Source organism: Lonchura striata, chromosome 13 (assembly GCF_046129695.1).
Source record: "Lonchura striata isolate bLonStr1 chromosome 13, bLonStr1.mat, whole genome shotgun sequence".
Lineage (NCBI taxonomy): Eukaryota > Metazoa > Chordata > Aves > Passeriformes > Estrildidae > Lonchura > Lonchura striata.
In genome coordinates, this window is record NC_134615.1 from 10,572,819 (window position 1) to 10,590,266 (window position 17,448).

At 35.3% G+C, this 17,448-nt stretch overlaps 1 long non-coding RNA gene across 1 annotated transcript in view; it reads left to right on the forward strand.

Annotated features, from left to right (window-relative positions):
- LOC110473527 (uncharacterized) overlaps positions 1–17,448 on the forward strand; it is a 69,910-nt gene that overhangs the window by 40,087 nt on the left and 12,375 nt on the right. The window contains exon 2 of the long non-coding RNA XR_002465894.2: positions 15,336–15,429. This is a non-coding gene — a long non-coding RNA (uncharacterized LOC110473527). The remainder of the gene's footprint in view (positions 1–15,335; positions 15,430–17,448) is intronic.

Consider the following 17,448-nt stretch of genomic DNA (forward strand, 5'->3'; position numbering starts at 1 on the left):
GCTGATTTTTCTGTGGCCTCAAGTGGCATATTAGCTTTTTAAAAACTATTCCTAATAAACAAAGATTCTTATCTGCATTTACTTGCTTTGAATTTAATGGAAGTGGCAGTTTTTCACTACAACAAACCCAGATCAAAAAGTGTTTTCTCTTGAATTCAAATGACCCAAATGGGTATCTCTATCTGAATTCATTCATGCAGCTGATCTCTGGTCTTCAGCATAGTTGGGAGTTTCATGTGGGAAAAGGGGTGTAACTTTTTTACACTGAATTATGTATTTATATACACTGTGTGCCAAACAGCCAGAGCCAGGGAAACATCCTCTAGTAAACTGTGGATAATAAAAATTACTGTTCTTTCATGGAACTCCAGTTTGACAAGGATCCTTTAAAGATTTCTAGTCCAAATTACATTAGATTTTTTTTTAAACTAACTTATTGTACTATCAGCCAATACTTCAGCCAATACTCTACAATTGTAAACATCCTTTAAGTGTGTTCCTTTTACAAAGAATGACTACAAGATTATTTCAAAAGGATAATATTGATAAGTATTTTGTATAATATAAGAATAACAGGAATTGCATGCACCATTTAAGAATCCAATAATTTTTGTCTATTTGTTGAAATACTGAATGAGAGTAGTTATTAAGATTTCCTAAAGACATCACAATAGAAGATAAGCATAATTGTTTCTGTTATAGTTACTATTTCCTACAAGATCTTTTCCTATAATATGAAAACAATTTCTATAATGAAAAAAAAATCTAAGAATGTGTTTGTTTTCAAATTTGGCTGATACTCAATATTTATTTTTTTTTCCATTTATATCAAATTCCTTTGTAGAGAGCGAATGTAGATCTCTAATGATCAATAAATTGGAGGCAAAGAAAGTATATGAAACTATGGGGCAGAATAGATTTCAATTTACTTACCATTACTTAAATATTATCATTATCATAATTTATGTTATGTAAAAGCTTTCCTGGAAGCAATTATCTAATAAATGTATTTTTTAATAGTTTGAACAGTAAAACCAGCACATAAATTTATTAATCTTTGTTAATCCAGATGAAAAAAAAAACTACGAAAACATTTTCAGCCATTGGTTATATAATTTGACAGTGTGTGTTAAACAGCTGAATTTTTCCAGCTTATGCATTGTAAACATTGGCAATCTTGAAAGGTCTAGCTCTCTCAAAACAGGGTTTTTTGAAGGGGAAATATATTGTATGCAGGGAGAAACAATCTGAACTTGCTATGAAGCTGGTGACCCAGAGAGCCACAGTTTGGTTTTCAGTTTACTTTGCTTGTGGGCAGTGAAATTACCTTGTTCTTTATCGGAGGTCTCTCCCATACCACAGTCCTGGCAGTGCCCTTTCACGAACTGCCCACCACATGCACAAGGCATTCTGCTTCTTCCTCAGGACTCTGTCAGAGTAGCATTTCCTTAGCAATCCCTGTGGACTGTAATTTTTTGTCCATTCTGTCTGCCAAAAATCAGAAACAAATCCAATTTTTTCCTCCTCTCTACCTGTGGCAAACCCCAAAGCTCTGTCACTTGCTCAGCTTGTAAAATGCAGTTTGTGGATTTACCTGTTAATTTAAACTGCTCTGTACTCCTGTGGTGGTGCAGGGCAGATGTGTAACATCCAGTAACACCCATTCACTTAGCATACGTAAACTAATGACAGAGTTGACAAAGATGTTTTGAAACAATGCATTTGCTTTTCAGCACGTGTTGTGGCCATCGGTTTGGCCCAGCTGTTAATGATTTGGGGTTGCGGGGAGTAACCAAGTAACACATGGCAAAGAATTTGTTCATTTAAAACAAACCTAGCATTTAAAGTTCTGCTTAAGTCTGTCTTAGACCTGCATCTTAGTGCTTTCAGGATCTCTGTTATTGAGAAGGATTTTTTGGAACTTATTTAAGTTGAGGTTTATTACATTTGTACTGTAAATGAGCTGTACTGGGGGAAATCCTTGGAGAATCTCCACCAGAATAGGACACAACAAATACAGCAGCAGCTGCAGCATCATCATGCTCCTCACACTTTCAGCTAGCAGCTCAATGAAACATTTTGGCAAGGCAGAGGACCCAGTGAGTGCCAGACTGGCACTGGTACCAATTTGTGTTTTCTTTGCCTTATAGGATTTCTAAAAAAAATGTCCATCTATTTTTATGATACTGCAGCTTGAAATAAGGTGTCTCTTCCCTGTCATGGACTTTTGTCTTTATTCTTCTGCTTTTTTCATCATGCTAATTAGGAAAAATATTCAATCACCTGATGTTGAGGATGGTTCCTGGAACAAGATGATACATTTAATGAAGAGAATTTCCTTGAAATTAACATCATAGCTTCTTACATCTATTTTCAAACAGTCTCTGTTTTCAAACTTAAGTGTTTAAAGGCATGCTGATCTCATGCAGTACAGCAGAGAACAGGGCTGCCTTATTTCCAGAACCATAAGCACACAGCTGTGCCACTGTGGTGTAATGCTCAGGCTAAGTGGGGGACCTGCTGAGGACAGAGCCTATCAATTCAAGAAAATTGGCAACATAATTGGCAATGCATTACATTTAACATTGTGTAATTACTAGAAAGGGGACGGAAAGGAATTATCTCAGTGAACATTCTGTGCAGTGTCTTGGAGTTACTTCTAGATCTATATATATAGGCTTTCTTTGACAATTTCAGCAGGAGATGTTCCACATTGAATGTCGTTAGCTCTGGTCTAGGAGCTAAATTTGTGATTAGAATTCCCCTCAGTATCTGTCTTCAGGGGGTGGAAAATATGTATACCTAATGCAAAGTATGGCTACCTGCTCTCTAAGCAGTGCTTCACACAAGCATCCTCTGTAGAGGCTCTGCAGTCACCGCCAGTTCCCAATGAACTTGCAGGATAAATTCAAACCTATTGCCTTTAACCTGTAAATCCCTAGGTGCCTTGGGACTAGGCCAGCTGACACCATTAGTGATATTCCTGAAGGTGTAAGCAAATTATCATTGTGCCATTTTTTTTGCACTAATGTGCCATTTTCTTCAGTCTGCACTGAACAAAATGCTGAACTCCATGTCTTGTCTTTCACATGTGGTGCTTCTCTGGGTGTGTTAGATGAATGGTGGCATAAAGGAATATATGAGTGTGCAGATATGCACAGTTAGAATTAATAGAAGCCCACAATAAATGTAATTAATAAGAGCTCTGGAGAACCTCAAAATAAATGATTTTCTTCACAGTTGACAGCTAGACTGAAAAATTTGCTTGTGACAAATGCAAAAGTTGCCTCTGCAGAGGATATGAATGTGTTTAAATATCTAAACAGATGATTGTATTTCATGTTATGAATAGCTATACTCAGAAGTATGTTTCTGGAGAAAAAGAAATGCTAGGTTCCAGCACATTCCTGCCTGGATCAGAACTCCAAAAGATTTGAGCAACAGCTTATTTTTGACAGTTAGGCTTGTGTTTCTTTAAGAAGATCAAACCAAATTTTATACAGTACAGCTGTTTCAGAGTTTTAAAAGTCTTTTCTACAAGTAGAGTTCGACAGTCTCGTTTAGAAAAATGTATTTTAATAATTAATTCCTGTATTTTCCAAAAACAAAGACACTTGTTTGACTTCATGCATCTCACTGAAGTCAATGAATTTATGTATATAGAGTTAAACTGCTTACATCTTTATGCCACTGAAGATTTTGATGTTATTTATTGTTTAACCGTTCTGTGGTAAAATTGTCTTCTGAAAGCCAAGTGAATGAAATGCAGAAATATTTACAAAGGAGAGAGAAAAAAAAAAAAACAACCAAATGAATGAGTGCTTATTGGCCACTGAGAATTTTTTAGTAAGATTTAAAACAAGACAGTGATGGTAATTGTTGTTTGCTGTGCTTTATTGTCTGAATCATAAATTAATGTATAAGCTAAGTAGATCATTACCTCTGCTTTTGCATAACCATAGATAAACTATAAGGAAAAAATATCACTGATGGGAAAGTGTGTCTGTGCAATTATCTGCCCGCTTGCTGTTTACCATGTCTGACTATAAATGTTTTATTTTGCCCTGACCATGTTAGCTTGAGTAGGGAGGTCAGAACCATTAGCAGACTGATCCTTCTCTCCTCCTTTTTATGGCCCATATCCATTGTTATCTTCACTCCAATGACTCTTCTATTTCTATTTCAGTACAGCTAATTTAAAACAAAGTTTGGGGTTTTCAGCTCTGATTTCCTTTTCTCTCTCTCTGTAGCTATCTTTTCTCTGAGCTGTCTACTCTTCAGATGGTTGTTACCTCCTGTGAGCTCTTACTGATTTTCAATACTTATGTTAGTTTTTGTGACTTTTACTATTGTCACAATATCTTAGATAATCTCTATTAATTTTGGAATGAGAATGTTTCCAAACTATTTATTCATTTTTCTCTTGTGGCAAGCTATAAATTCTCTTAAGCATCTGAATTCAGCAAGGACATCCAGTTGTCATTCAACACTGTTATTAGCTGCTTTAGTTCTTGAGAATCTGCATTTATTTCCACATTTACATGCTTATGTTTTAGTCATTTGTCTTTTACTGTGGCTACAATAAGATAGGAGATACTTTACACACAATTAATATTTATCCTGGCAAATGTGACTGAATTGCTCATCACTCTTATAACAGTGTTTGATCAAACTGCCAGTCATTCAGCTTATTAGTGTCAGTGTATGTTACTGATTTTTATTGTTCTTCAAGCAGACTCATTTTCAATTCACTTGCCAGTATCCTTTTATTTCTGTACTCTAGAAACTTCAGTACTCTTCAGCATCCAGGGTCTTGCTCTGGCCAGCATTTTCTTTCACCACAGGACCCCCTAAGTTCTCCACCACTTCCAAATGAAGTAGCAGACAATGTAACTGCTCCTCTGTCCTATTTCATAGGACATTGTTTCTCCACAAATCTTTGCAGTGTCCTCTCAGGAGCTGGTAGCAAAGTAGTTGTGCAAAGGTGAACATTTGTGCAGGAAGCCTTCCCAGGAGAATGGTTACTTCTCTTCTTGAAAGTACCATGGGAGTGTTTACATTCCATGCACAAAGGAGCAAGCAGCTTGGAGAGAATTGTGTTTAACAGCACCTTTGAAGTAGAGTGCTTCTAATAGAGTAAGTATTAATGAAAGGCAAGAGGATGGCAAAATAATGTGTTAGAGAAAAATCCAGATACGAATTTTTGGAAAGGATTTAATGTAGAAATTGCATGATTCTAGAGGAGTACATAGAATCCAGTGAAATACATTTTCCATCTTTATAAAGCCACCTTGCAGAGACTGTACTACAGAAAGGAAAGGATACAAATAGGATGGAGTCAACTTCCCCACAGCAGCCCTCATAGTGCTGTGTGTAGAGAAGAATAATACAATGAATGCCATCATATGAATTTGTGTTTTCAGTTCTGGTCACCTCATCTCACAAGGAGTATAGAGGGGAAGAAAAGTAGTTCACAGAAATTATAGTAGACATAACCAAGTGATATTTTAGCATTATAAACCAGTCAGGCATAAGAAAAAACCCTTTGAATTTTATATTTAGTGCAGAATCACAGATGCATATTAGCCCAAGGCCCTATTTGTGTGTCTGGTGCAAAAGAGCTTCATACACATTGGAAATATTAATAAATCAAATGAGAACAAATATGTGTGGTTGTAATTTTCTGCAAAATAACAGGTGTTGAGTGCATGTATTAAGGCACCTGTTTCATTTGGCTGTTATTTGACCAGAGATGCTTATTCATGCTAAATTTAGCTAGGCTGTAGCAGAGCATGAGTTCACTTGGGAATGTGAATCTGTGAAATATGCTTTCACTGGAGCATGGTGAATAATTTAACTCACTAAATCTCTTTTTCAGCTTGCCATTTAACTGTGAATAGATTTCAATTTTGATTTATTTTGTTCTTCAAGTTATTCAACAAAAGGTTTATGCAAATACATTGCAGCCTAAGGACAGCTCATATATTACCCACAGTGATTACCCACTAGCTTCTGCTGCTGCTGAAGGGACTGATTCAGTGCTCATTGAAGTCATTGCAAAGGCTCCCTTACCCTTCAGTTACCAAATCCTGCAGATATTTTTTCCATTGATTTCAGTGAGGATGGGATGAAGTTCTCAGAGGTTTTACTCATGGTCTCTGCCTGGTCAGATAGCTCATGTAAAGGAGTTTCTGCTGCTTAACAAGATGGCTTGAAAATCCACAGAGAGTCCTTAAAGATCATTATGAGACCATTTCCTCAAAAGCTGTGCATTTCTTCATGGTATTTCATCTTTCTGAAAAAAAACCATTTGGAAACTCATGCAGTACAAACATATCTGCAACAAGTGATTTAACAGCTACATAATACATTTCTAAGTCATTACATATATGTTGTGTATTTACCAATTTACAATCAACTTAAACAATACCTATTGGGAATTTATGCATTATATAAAAGGAACACTCCAAAATGTGAAGAATTTTTATTCATTGCAATATATAGCAATTAAGTAATTTTAAACAGTTATTGATAGCATTGGTTCTAGCATTTTGGAAAAAACCTGGTTTCTTGTCAGCAGTGCAGAGAGTATGGATTTCATTTCTTACATTCCAAAGTCTTATTGGGAAATGTATCTGAATAACAAATACAGGAGAAAAACTCTCCATTGTATGATTCATGCAGGTAAAGAATTTATACACTTATATATAATTTCATTTAATAGCTGATTTTTTTTTTCAAGGAGATGAAAATGTAGATATATCTAAAATAAAATATCTTGAGATACTTAGGGGGTTCCTCTGTGTTTATAATTTAAAAGAACAATGTGTTCATTTGGATTCTGTACCATCCATTCTAAGAAAGGCCTATTCTAAGAAGATTAATTTTTAATCCGATTTTATGATTATTAGGTCTTACTTAGTTGTTTATAAATGTAGAAAAAATTTACTTCATAGTTTTATTTTCAGTCATTAACCATAGAGTAACCTGTGATGATATTGGTTGCTTAACCAAGTGAAAGATTTAAGTGTGTGCACATTTCTTTAGTCACTTGGCAATTTTTATGTCAGTCAATTCTTTGAATTTCCCCCTGACATGACTGATGATGAAATATTAGAATATACTTAATTTATATGCAGAACTATCATTTGAGCTATCAATATTATTTTGGTTTACAAAGTCCATAGTATATTATCAACACTTTGTCCACCCATCATCTGGATGCACAGTATTTATTTTTATGCTGAATCTTTAACCTCTCCTCTTTTTCCTGAAGGAAATTCTTGACTGAATTTTTAGGGGACATCATAGAAGAACATAGTTCACAGTTTCAGTGATTACTTAAGAGAATCTTGTCATTAAACTTCATGTTTATCTCAATCTGTTCTTTTAAACTTCATGTTTATCTCAATCTGTTCTTTTAATATCACAGAAACTTCTTTCCATCCCACTCATTTTTCCATTTATTTAATATATACCTTTTGCATATTAGATATTTTGGTGGTGGTGTGAACCCTCTTCCATCATATTTCTTTTAATGCCATATGCTTTCACTGCTGGATTTTGGATTTCCTTGGATATTTGTAGAAACAGTAAACATGTATCTATTTTCTTTCTGATTTGTCTCATTGCTTGCACATTCCAGGTTTCTTTTTCTTGTAACATTTAGCAGCCAACAATTACTTCCCTCCTGGACTGTTCCAAATACTCTGTGCCCTTGTATTCTTGAAAGTATCATTGCAAACATATTGAGAAAAAGAACCTTATTTCTTTTGTTTTGTGAATAAGCTTTTGAAATGCACCTGGCAAAGGAAAAACAGCAGGTGCCAAGTGATTTGAAGTGTCTGCACTACAATTTTCTATTAAACTAACTGGACAAAAAACTCATCCATGTACAATATCCAGCAGACGAGAGAAGATTTTGTTAGGTTGTATTTTTAGGACTATAGTTAATTCAGTAGATGGCACTATTCCTCCTGAGTCACTGAGTTAATAACCCAGATACAAGGTGGCTCTCCACTATGACAGTTACCTTTTTCTTTCCTAGATGATACAGAATAAAATTTTTGCATCCATTAAAAATTCCCATGAGATTATTTGCAAGAACATGGGAAACTTTCTGCCAAGATTCCAGTTTGATGATTTGATTTGAATTAATTTATAGTTGTGTTCCTCTGTATCTGGGCACTGCCTGCACCCTTTTTGAGTTGAAATGATTAATGTGGTAGTTCTACATAGGGTGATATGGTGTGGTAGCCTACAAATCATGTAGGCTGCAGAAGCTCTTGCTATTGCTTCAAAAAATGCAGTGATCACTCCAACCTACTTCCTGCCTCTGATAGTTCATGGTGGCATGAGCATGCCCGTGTGGATTGGGATTGGTCTGGATTGCAACCAAGGAAGGAATCCCCATGCAAGTTATTTAGCCTGGGTACTTTTCTTAGTCTGGTTCATGTTAAAGTGACCAAGAAAATGGTGTAAGGGAGTGGAATCAAAGAGGAAATCATAAAAGAAGCTGACAAGATGAATTCTTTTAGTAACATGAGCAGTGTATATCAGCTTTAAGTGTCCATGGCTGCAAACACTAGTGCTGAATTCAGAATTTAAAACTTGGTATGGAAGCACTTCCAGTTCTGCAAATTCAGACCCTGGTTGAGCACGGGCTCCTGCTGTGTAACCAAAAGGGCTGCAGCCACACCAGGCCCTAATCCAGCACAGCTTCCCTCTGTTAGTTTGTTTGACCCCTGAAAAGCAGGCCTAAAACTCAATATGTTGTGTGAGCAAGGTGACAGGAACACTGCCAGTCATCAGGCCCAAGAAGTTCCTGCACTGATCTGGTGGGAGACACAACAGCACCATGGCTTCTGGAAGTGTGGGAATGCCAGAGCTCAAAACTTGGTCAAAAGAGCATTGATTAGGAGAATCAAATAATGAGAAGGAAAGTTGTATATGCTCTGGGTGTGCTTCTGTCCTCAGAAATAAGAAGCAGCATAGCCTCAGCATTTTCTTTAAATAAAAACTTACTTTTTATTGGATTGGATTTTTTCCCACTAAAATCTAGGCATTTTTGTCACACTTGTCTTGAAGATAACTATTTTTTTTTTGCCTTCAAAAAGTGTGATTCAAATTATTCTGTGATTCTACTTTGTTTAGTGGACATAAGAGTGGCAGACATGGTGACAGTCTCATTGCAGGCATTCAAAGCTGACACAATAAATCCTGAGTTTCTCTTGAAAAAATATTACAAAATGACAGATGAGTAAAAGGAAAGGAAATAAAATAGTTCAAAGGACTATACCAATGATTTCCCAAATGTCTTTCATTTCACCAGGTGGGAAGTTGCTTTTTTTATATATCCAAGTCTTAAAGGATGAGGTTAAAAATTTGGTGCATTCTATATATTCAAGTTCAAGCATTGGAACTTCAAGCATTTTTGTCCTAATAGTGGTGAGCTAAGAGTATCTATTAAAATAACATATGCATTCTCTGCAATGTATTGCTGACTTTTTCAATCAAGTGGAAAACAAAGGTATTTTAGAGTAAATATAATATAGGCAATCAAAACCATTTTTCTTCCTTTCAGTTAGATATGATGTCTTCTAAAACAGACCACAGTCATAAATGGAAAATTATTAAAGATAGTGGGCAATTTGAAAGGTAAGGGTGGAATTTATTGCTATGTCTCAAAATGGCCTAATCTAGAATTAATTTTCTTTAATAATAGTAATAACATTTCACTTGCTTGTTTTGGAAATGTGGTGGGAACACAGCTGCTTTCTCTGAGGAATGAGTTGTAGCAGCTTGTAGTTTCCCCTCCTAATTTGCAGGGTTGGAACTAATAGGCAGGTAGATATTTAGTGCAGCAGAACACTGGAGTATTTCTTACTTTGTATAACAGAATACCAAGTGCTGTTAGCAGAGTAATTAGATGTACTTAGTGAAGAGTGGGTGGTGTATAAACACAAGGGTTGGTAGACATAGCCTTTGGATACTTTGGATATATATTTTTAGTTTTTATAATAATGGCTTATGTCCTGAAACCACCTCCTTGGAACACACATCAGCATTGATTAAAGGGAGAATGATCTGTGATTAAGATATAGTCAGGGGATTTGGGTAATCTGAGAGCTATCCCCAGTTTGGTTTCTAATGTCAGGTAAATAATTTATGCAGGTTGTGCAAAGTTTTGGAGCTAAATCATGGTGATATTCAGGGTTCCTGTGCCTCATCCTACCACCTCACAAAGTGAATGTTTCTCTAGCCATGTTACTATCATGGTTTAACTCTATTCCTTTTACAAAATAGGAGTAATTCCATTTTACTTAGAAAGTTTCTTTAAAATCTGTAATTTCTGTGATGTGTCTAGCCATAATGATGTGAGTAATCTGAACGGTTTTTTATATTGACACATAATTTTTTAGAAATCAAAGTAGTTGTAGCTGATAGAAAATCTGTGATAAATAAGAGGATGATAGATTTTATTTTTCCCAAATCAATAGATTTAAAATTTCATTTAAGATATGTAATTAAATAAAAGGTTTTTTTCATGATTTTATTGGTACCTTGGTCATATCTTCCCATTATTGTGCTGTCATCTAAAACAGCCCTTAAGAAGCAGTATTGCACAGTTTTGATATGTAAATAACCTGAGTTTGGTTTGAAATAATGAACCTATTAAAAAACCCCAAACCAACATCTATAAATAATTTTCTCTAGCTTTCTCACTGAAGTCTTGAATGTTAAATCACTCTTTTTTAAAAAATTCAAAATAAAATCATAAAATTTCATTTAAAGATTTTATTTAAATAGGAAGGTCTTTTAAAATAACATCAGTTGCCATGAAATACTTAGAAAGTGGGAAAATGTTTTTTTCCCTTAAATGTATTTTTATACAGATGTGCATAATGGGGTGTTTTGCACACTGTGCCATGAGTAGCAGTGACCCCTGTATTTCAAAACTGGTGTAATAGCAACCAGGTAGTTACTATTGATTTGTGTTAATTGCTGAATGTCCAAGCAGTGATTGTTGTAGGTACTGTATATACGGTGTTAAAAATCTTTCCATCCTTGCTCTGACTCCAGAATTAAGATTACTGCTTGTAATAAGGCAATAAATGATCAGCTTTGTATTTTCTCCAGTTAAAAATACTAAATTACTAACATTGTGCTCGTCTGCTCTCACCAGATTAAAAAAAGGAAAGAGTCTGGCAATAAATACATTTATTTTCTGTACAAAGCAGTAATGATTCTCCTTGCATTCTTCCAAATTCTCCCAAATTCTGTCACTCAATAATATGTTGCTCTTGTCAGCATAAAAGGGTCCCAGATGGACACGGCAATTCAGCTGCGGATGCATCCTTCCTTCATTTATATTGTTTAATAAGCTGATACTGTGTCTTCAGTCAGTACTTTCTGTCAGGTTCATGTGTGTTCTTTTTAAAGCAGTTCTAATTTCACAGATAAATCTCTGTTTGAGCTGTCAGAGTATTCATTGTGCAAGACCAACTTTGCAACACTCCCAAGGCAAAGCAATTAAAACTCTGCATTTCCCTTAGGCCTTCTGGATCCTAATGGCTGTTTATATTTTCTGTGAGGGTGATGGAAAAATGAAGAGATAGATTTGCTCAATACAGAGCAGAAGCATTAAATGATACTGACCTTCTTTAAAAATGCGTGTTTTGTTATGCTGAATGCTTTCTTATCCTTTCAAACCTTGTTTGGCATGGCAGCTTGTTCTGTCCTTGCAGATAAAAAGTGGTTCTGTGCTAATAAAGAGTTAGCAGCTTTCTAAGATCTAGTGAGAGAAAGAAACTTTCATTTGCAGTTGTGCTGGCCATGGGAGATTGTAATTGCTATGGCTTGTGGCAAATTTGTTTGCATGAGAATATATCCACATGGGTGATTCAGAGTTAATTTTAGCTGTTGGTGAGGCCCTGAAAGCTTTACACATTTTTTCTTTTTAGTGATGTCCAAGGTTCTCTTGTTTTACAGTTCCAGTGCTTCCTCTGTGAAATTGAGGCATGTGCATGTGACAGTTGGTTTTCATGAAGACAGATCACTGTCTGTGCAAGGTTAAACCTCAAGTCCATGAGTTTTGGCAGCCGCATCACTCAGAAATGGCAAAAGACCATCACCTCTCAGTCCCTTGGCTGTCTGTCTTGTCAAAAGCTTTTCTGGAGCATATTATGTCATTTAGAATGTCTTTATAATGAGTATGCAGAAGTAATTTGACCCAGGTATAACTGCTACAGAAACCACAAAGAAGAGAAATTAGATTGAAGCTACACTGTTGAAGAATGTGGATGAGAAAGGGATATGAAAAGCAGACTTCGTGATTTTCCTATAAGGAATGACAGTTTCCAATAAGTAATATCTAGAAATGAGGATAGGCCTGTAATTCATACATGCTGAATATCCAGTGATCATATGTGCTTGAATACAAACTGTAGAAGCTCAGACCTTCTGAAAAGTATCTGTTAAATAAAAATAAACCTTGAAGAGTCCAAAGCCTAATTTTTAAGCATTTGAAGCTGGAGGCAGAATTTTAAAAGATCATAACTCCAACTAGGGCACGCATATCAGGACCAGATTTTCAAATACACTCACCAGCACAGTTCCCATTGTGACACCTACGACCCAAATTTTAAAAGACTTTGGCCCTCAGCATGCTTAGGTCTTTTTAAAATTTGTCTACAACTGTGTAGATGTAATAGAACTTCTTTCTCTGAAGTATAAATATCTAAACCCAAGAATGGAGTGAAAGCTCATAGAGAACTTTCCTCAGATTTTTTTGAGTGAGTGAAATTCAGTCTTCCATTCTTGTATTATTCTCTCACTCACCTGAGGATACCTGAAGCTACAGAGAAACTCATGAGTACTGGGATAAATAAGATTCAAGGAGATTATGTAAGAATAATTATGCATTCATCTATTTACATATAAAACAGGGAGACTCTAGACCAGCTTCTATAGTCTCTGCTCAAGTTTCTTTGTTGCTTTTATTCCTCCCAGATTATCTTCCTTTGTCATTAGTGAGACTTGGATACCACCAGTAGAAGTTCTATTGGAAAATCATGGATTTATTTATGGTTAAATTAAAAATTTTATATTTCTGAAAATGCTAGTCAACAGTGCAAATGTTATTTATTGCAAAGTTGTTTTTTTAAAAATATTTTTCACTACAAACTTTTACACATTTTTAAATAAAATCTTAAGGAAGTAGCTGACTTACTGATAAGATCCTTCTTGAGAAGAAACTTTCAATTGGAAAAACTATATGTATTATTTTCAATTATTAAATACAATTTAGCTAGGAGAATGTGAAGTATCTGAAGTGAAAGACAACATGTTAAATTTTCATTTTCAATGGAAGGCTAATTAAAAAATAAGTACCTGGATTTAACATTAACCTTCTTTTAAAAACCAAAGAGGATTTTTATATCACTTTATAGCATTTAACAGACAAGAGATATATGAATTTATACATTTAAATATCTTGTATTTTTCTTGAGTGGAAATTTGAACTAATATCAAAGAATGTCCTGAGTGTGTAAATATAATTAGTCTGGCTATTATGAATCAAATCCTTCATAATCCTCATACATACAAAGGCTGAAGGATGAGATCTGTTTGTCTATGTAACTCCTGAAATAGAGTTGATTTGCAATGGCTACGCTAATTTAGCTTATCTATAAAATGAGCACATATTACAAGTGCTGTTTTATTCTTCTAATATGCTGTGATTAATTTTATAACTAATTTAAAGCCTTAGACACTAATTGGTTCTTGTGGATGCACACACAGTACCCTGGCAAAAAGCACATTTCCACAAAGCCTTGGGGCAAGAAAATACACCAGATAAGCTCTCTCAATCTCTTATTTGATGAGCAACATGCATTGTAAAGGTTTAGCAAAGAATAAAAACCACATTTTTAAATGTACTGTCCAAATAAGGCTTCTGCAGAGGCATTAGGGCATAAATTTTAGTACAGCTTCACCTTTAAAAAGCAAGGTTAAAGCCAAGACAGATCCTGAGGTAGTTTTCTTCATTGGAGTGGCTGTGTAAGGGATCTGTGGCTCCTCTCCCCTCTCCTACCCATCATGTATTACATTGTTACTGACTTTAATTAATTCTATGCAGTAAATAACACAATCCACGAAGATGACAAGCCATAGAATTAACACTACAAGGCAAAAATGCTGCTTGAGCAGAAGCAAGGATTTTATCATGTAAATATGCAAATATCTACCTATATACTGATATTGCAGTTTCAAGTGTGTTGACACCTATGGACTAAAGGAGATAACTTTTGTATGGTTGAATTCAGTCAACTGTATTGAATTGCAGCACAGCTTTGCAAAATGCCTCAGGAAGGTTCTATGTTTAACCACAATCTGAATGTGTCTGAAATGCCTGCAATTTTCTTGAGGTAGTAAATGAAATAAAGCCTTTCAAAAAAACTTAACACAATTCAAAGTAGATGATATAAATTCGTTGTTTTGAAGATGAGTAGTGTCAGTATTTTATTTGGCAGCATTTTTTGTTGGGAAGTGCTATTTTCATTGCATATAAGTAATTGTCTGAACATTTGCATTTGTTTTTTACAGCCAGTGTAGGTTACTACTAAAATACAGTGTCTCTGACAGGTTTATAATTTTGCTGACACAGGTTGGCAGATAGATGAGCATCTCACATGGAATATAAACATAAATTTCAATGAATAAATAGAACAGGGTCTGTTAGCACAGTCATCAAAAGAGAAAAGCCTCATAAGAAAATAACAGAAGGCTTTTGACCCTTTAAATTATAGCTCACTAGCTCTCTGCTACAATGAACCAAGCTCCCAGGCATGTTGGTACTCTGACTCCCCTCTGGCATCTCCTTGTATGCTGTTCACATCAAAATCCCCATGGAAAGTCACATGCTCCCAAAATTAAGTAGCTAATAGACTACTCAAATAATCCAGGTTCTGGGTCAGAGAACGTCTGTATGTTTGAAAGTCTGTAGTCTGCAAGATTCAGGACTGAGCATCTTTAGAAAACTGTAGGAAAAATGAAGGCATATTTGAATATTTCTGACTGTTTTCTGTTTAGCTTTTGCCTTTGTAAGGTAAAGCTCAAAGGAATTACAGTAAGGAGTTCAAATGAAATAAAAGCAGGGAAGTGCTGTAAATATTATTAATTAGCACTCATTTTCTTAGAAATATTTTTCAGGCATTGTCCTACTCACTTTGCAGGGTGGATCCTGGGTACTGACTACCAGATGATCTGCTGGTGTGACTTTAATGAGTGAGAAATGCTGCCTCACTGCTTAACTTTTCACACATCTTTTTCAGTACCTCCAGGGATGGTGACTCCCCACTTCCTGGGCCAGCCTGCTTCAATGCTTGACAACCTTTTCTGTGAAGAAATTGTTCCTGCTGTCTGGAGGTGTGTCTACAGCTGCTTGTAAATGCAAGAGTCTTAATTTCAGGTCTGAATTTGAAACTCTCACTTCTTTGGGGAGGTAATTACCCTAATATAGGGTTATAGATTGGGTTTTTTATTTGTCAGGAGCTGGTGCTTGATTCCTATCTAGATCTTGGCTGGTTTCAGGACACTGAGACTGTTACTACCCCACTTATGACATTCACTTATGACATTGGGATTGTTACCCAAAATTTACAGGCATCCTTTCAGACAGCTGGGATGTGTGGCTGTAAACACACCTGAGCTAACGTAAAGCTGCCTCATTACAGCCCTGCAATGAATGAACCCATCAAATGTGGAATTGAGTGTGCTGTGTTCCTGACTTTCAACAACACTGCCTTCCTGCCTTGGAGCAGACTCCCCAGCTGAGCTGTTGAAATTAGAAGTAGTTAAAACATGTTCACTAATATTACAGACATTACTCCTTTTACAACCTGTTTTTACTTTCCTGACTTGACTTTGACAGTCCCTTTACTGCTTGTACTGTTCCTCCTAATTGTCATTTTCATACCTGTTATTTATATTACTCCCTTTACTGTCTTTGAACCTTCGGTGAAAGACTCTGTTGTCAGAACAGCAAACCTGGGAACTACCATAACAAAAGACCTTTTGTGAATCAGCTAGTTTCAGTTATTTACAGTAAGGTGCTTTGATGTAGAGGAAAGATGTGTGGCATTTTTTTAAACAGAAGTTAATTATAATTCTTAATGTTTGTAATTGTTTCAGAGACTATTGTTGGAATTTTCACAATGGATTTAATAATGTATGTGGAAAAGCCTTGTTTGTATTTTAAACAATTTCTACCTCTCAGAAGGAAATTTTTAAAGTGCTAGATACTTGATTTCTTTATGCAGGGTTGTGGGGTTGTTTGTTTACACATTTTTCATCTGAGTTACTGTAATTTTGCCTCTGGCTGTTATTTTTCATTAGTACTTTGGTTTTTCATTATTGACAGATATTTTTGAAAAATACTGCATATATATGTTATGTTTCTTAACAAGGGTATCTTTGGTAGATAAGGCACAGTGGATGAGAGTGTTCTTAGAGAAAATTGGAAGGAGCAGGGATTTTGATAATTAACCTAAAAGCTGAAAACATGTCTGCAAACAATTGAAAAAAAACCCCAACTGTTATATAACATTGTCTACCAGGGAGAATTGAATTTTTTTTCCATTAACAGCAACTCTGTTCTGATATCTTAGCTTTTTTTCCCTAACTATATATCTTAGCACACAGACCTTTGTTCTCATTTACATTCAGTGTCTACACTGATTTTTTTACTCTTGTAAACTTTTACCTCTTCTTCCTATTCTTTAAATTTTATCCCAGTTAATAATAGCAAATTAGCTCTAGGCAAAAAATAAGCTCTGGAGGAGAGAAGAAAAAACTGTACTACACAATAAATTAATTAAAGTAAACTTTAAGTTATCTTATAGGACAGACCACTTCTTTAAGGGGAATAGGTCATATTGAGCATCTTACTTGGCTTTTAGCAGAATTTGTAGTGATGTGTGTGAGATTTTTAAGTGTGTGCTACTTGGAATAAAGTACATTGTGACTCCTGCTGTCATTTCCTGGCCTTTTGTGTGTGATGTTTGCAATTGCTTCATTATGATTTTTGTGTGTATTAAAATAGAACCTGATGTAGAGCTGATGTAAGTGTAGTTGCAGAGTTCTACTCATTCATCTCTAGTATAAATTCAAATTCTCTTTGACTTTATGAAGAACACAATAAAATGTGTGCAGACTAAAAGCATATTGATAGGCTTCCCATTTAGAAAGGGGTTTGGTGGTGAATCCTGCAGTCTTCATTCAAACAAATCTTTTTGTTGAATTCAGTGTTAATGGCATTTGGGTGACATGTATGAGTGCTTTTAGTGTTTAAAATATCACCTATTTTCTTTTGTTCCTTTCATAGCTCTTCAAAACAGACATATCACAGGTTTGTATTTAATGTGAGATGTTTTTGTGGTCTTTTTG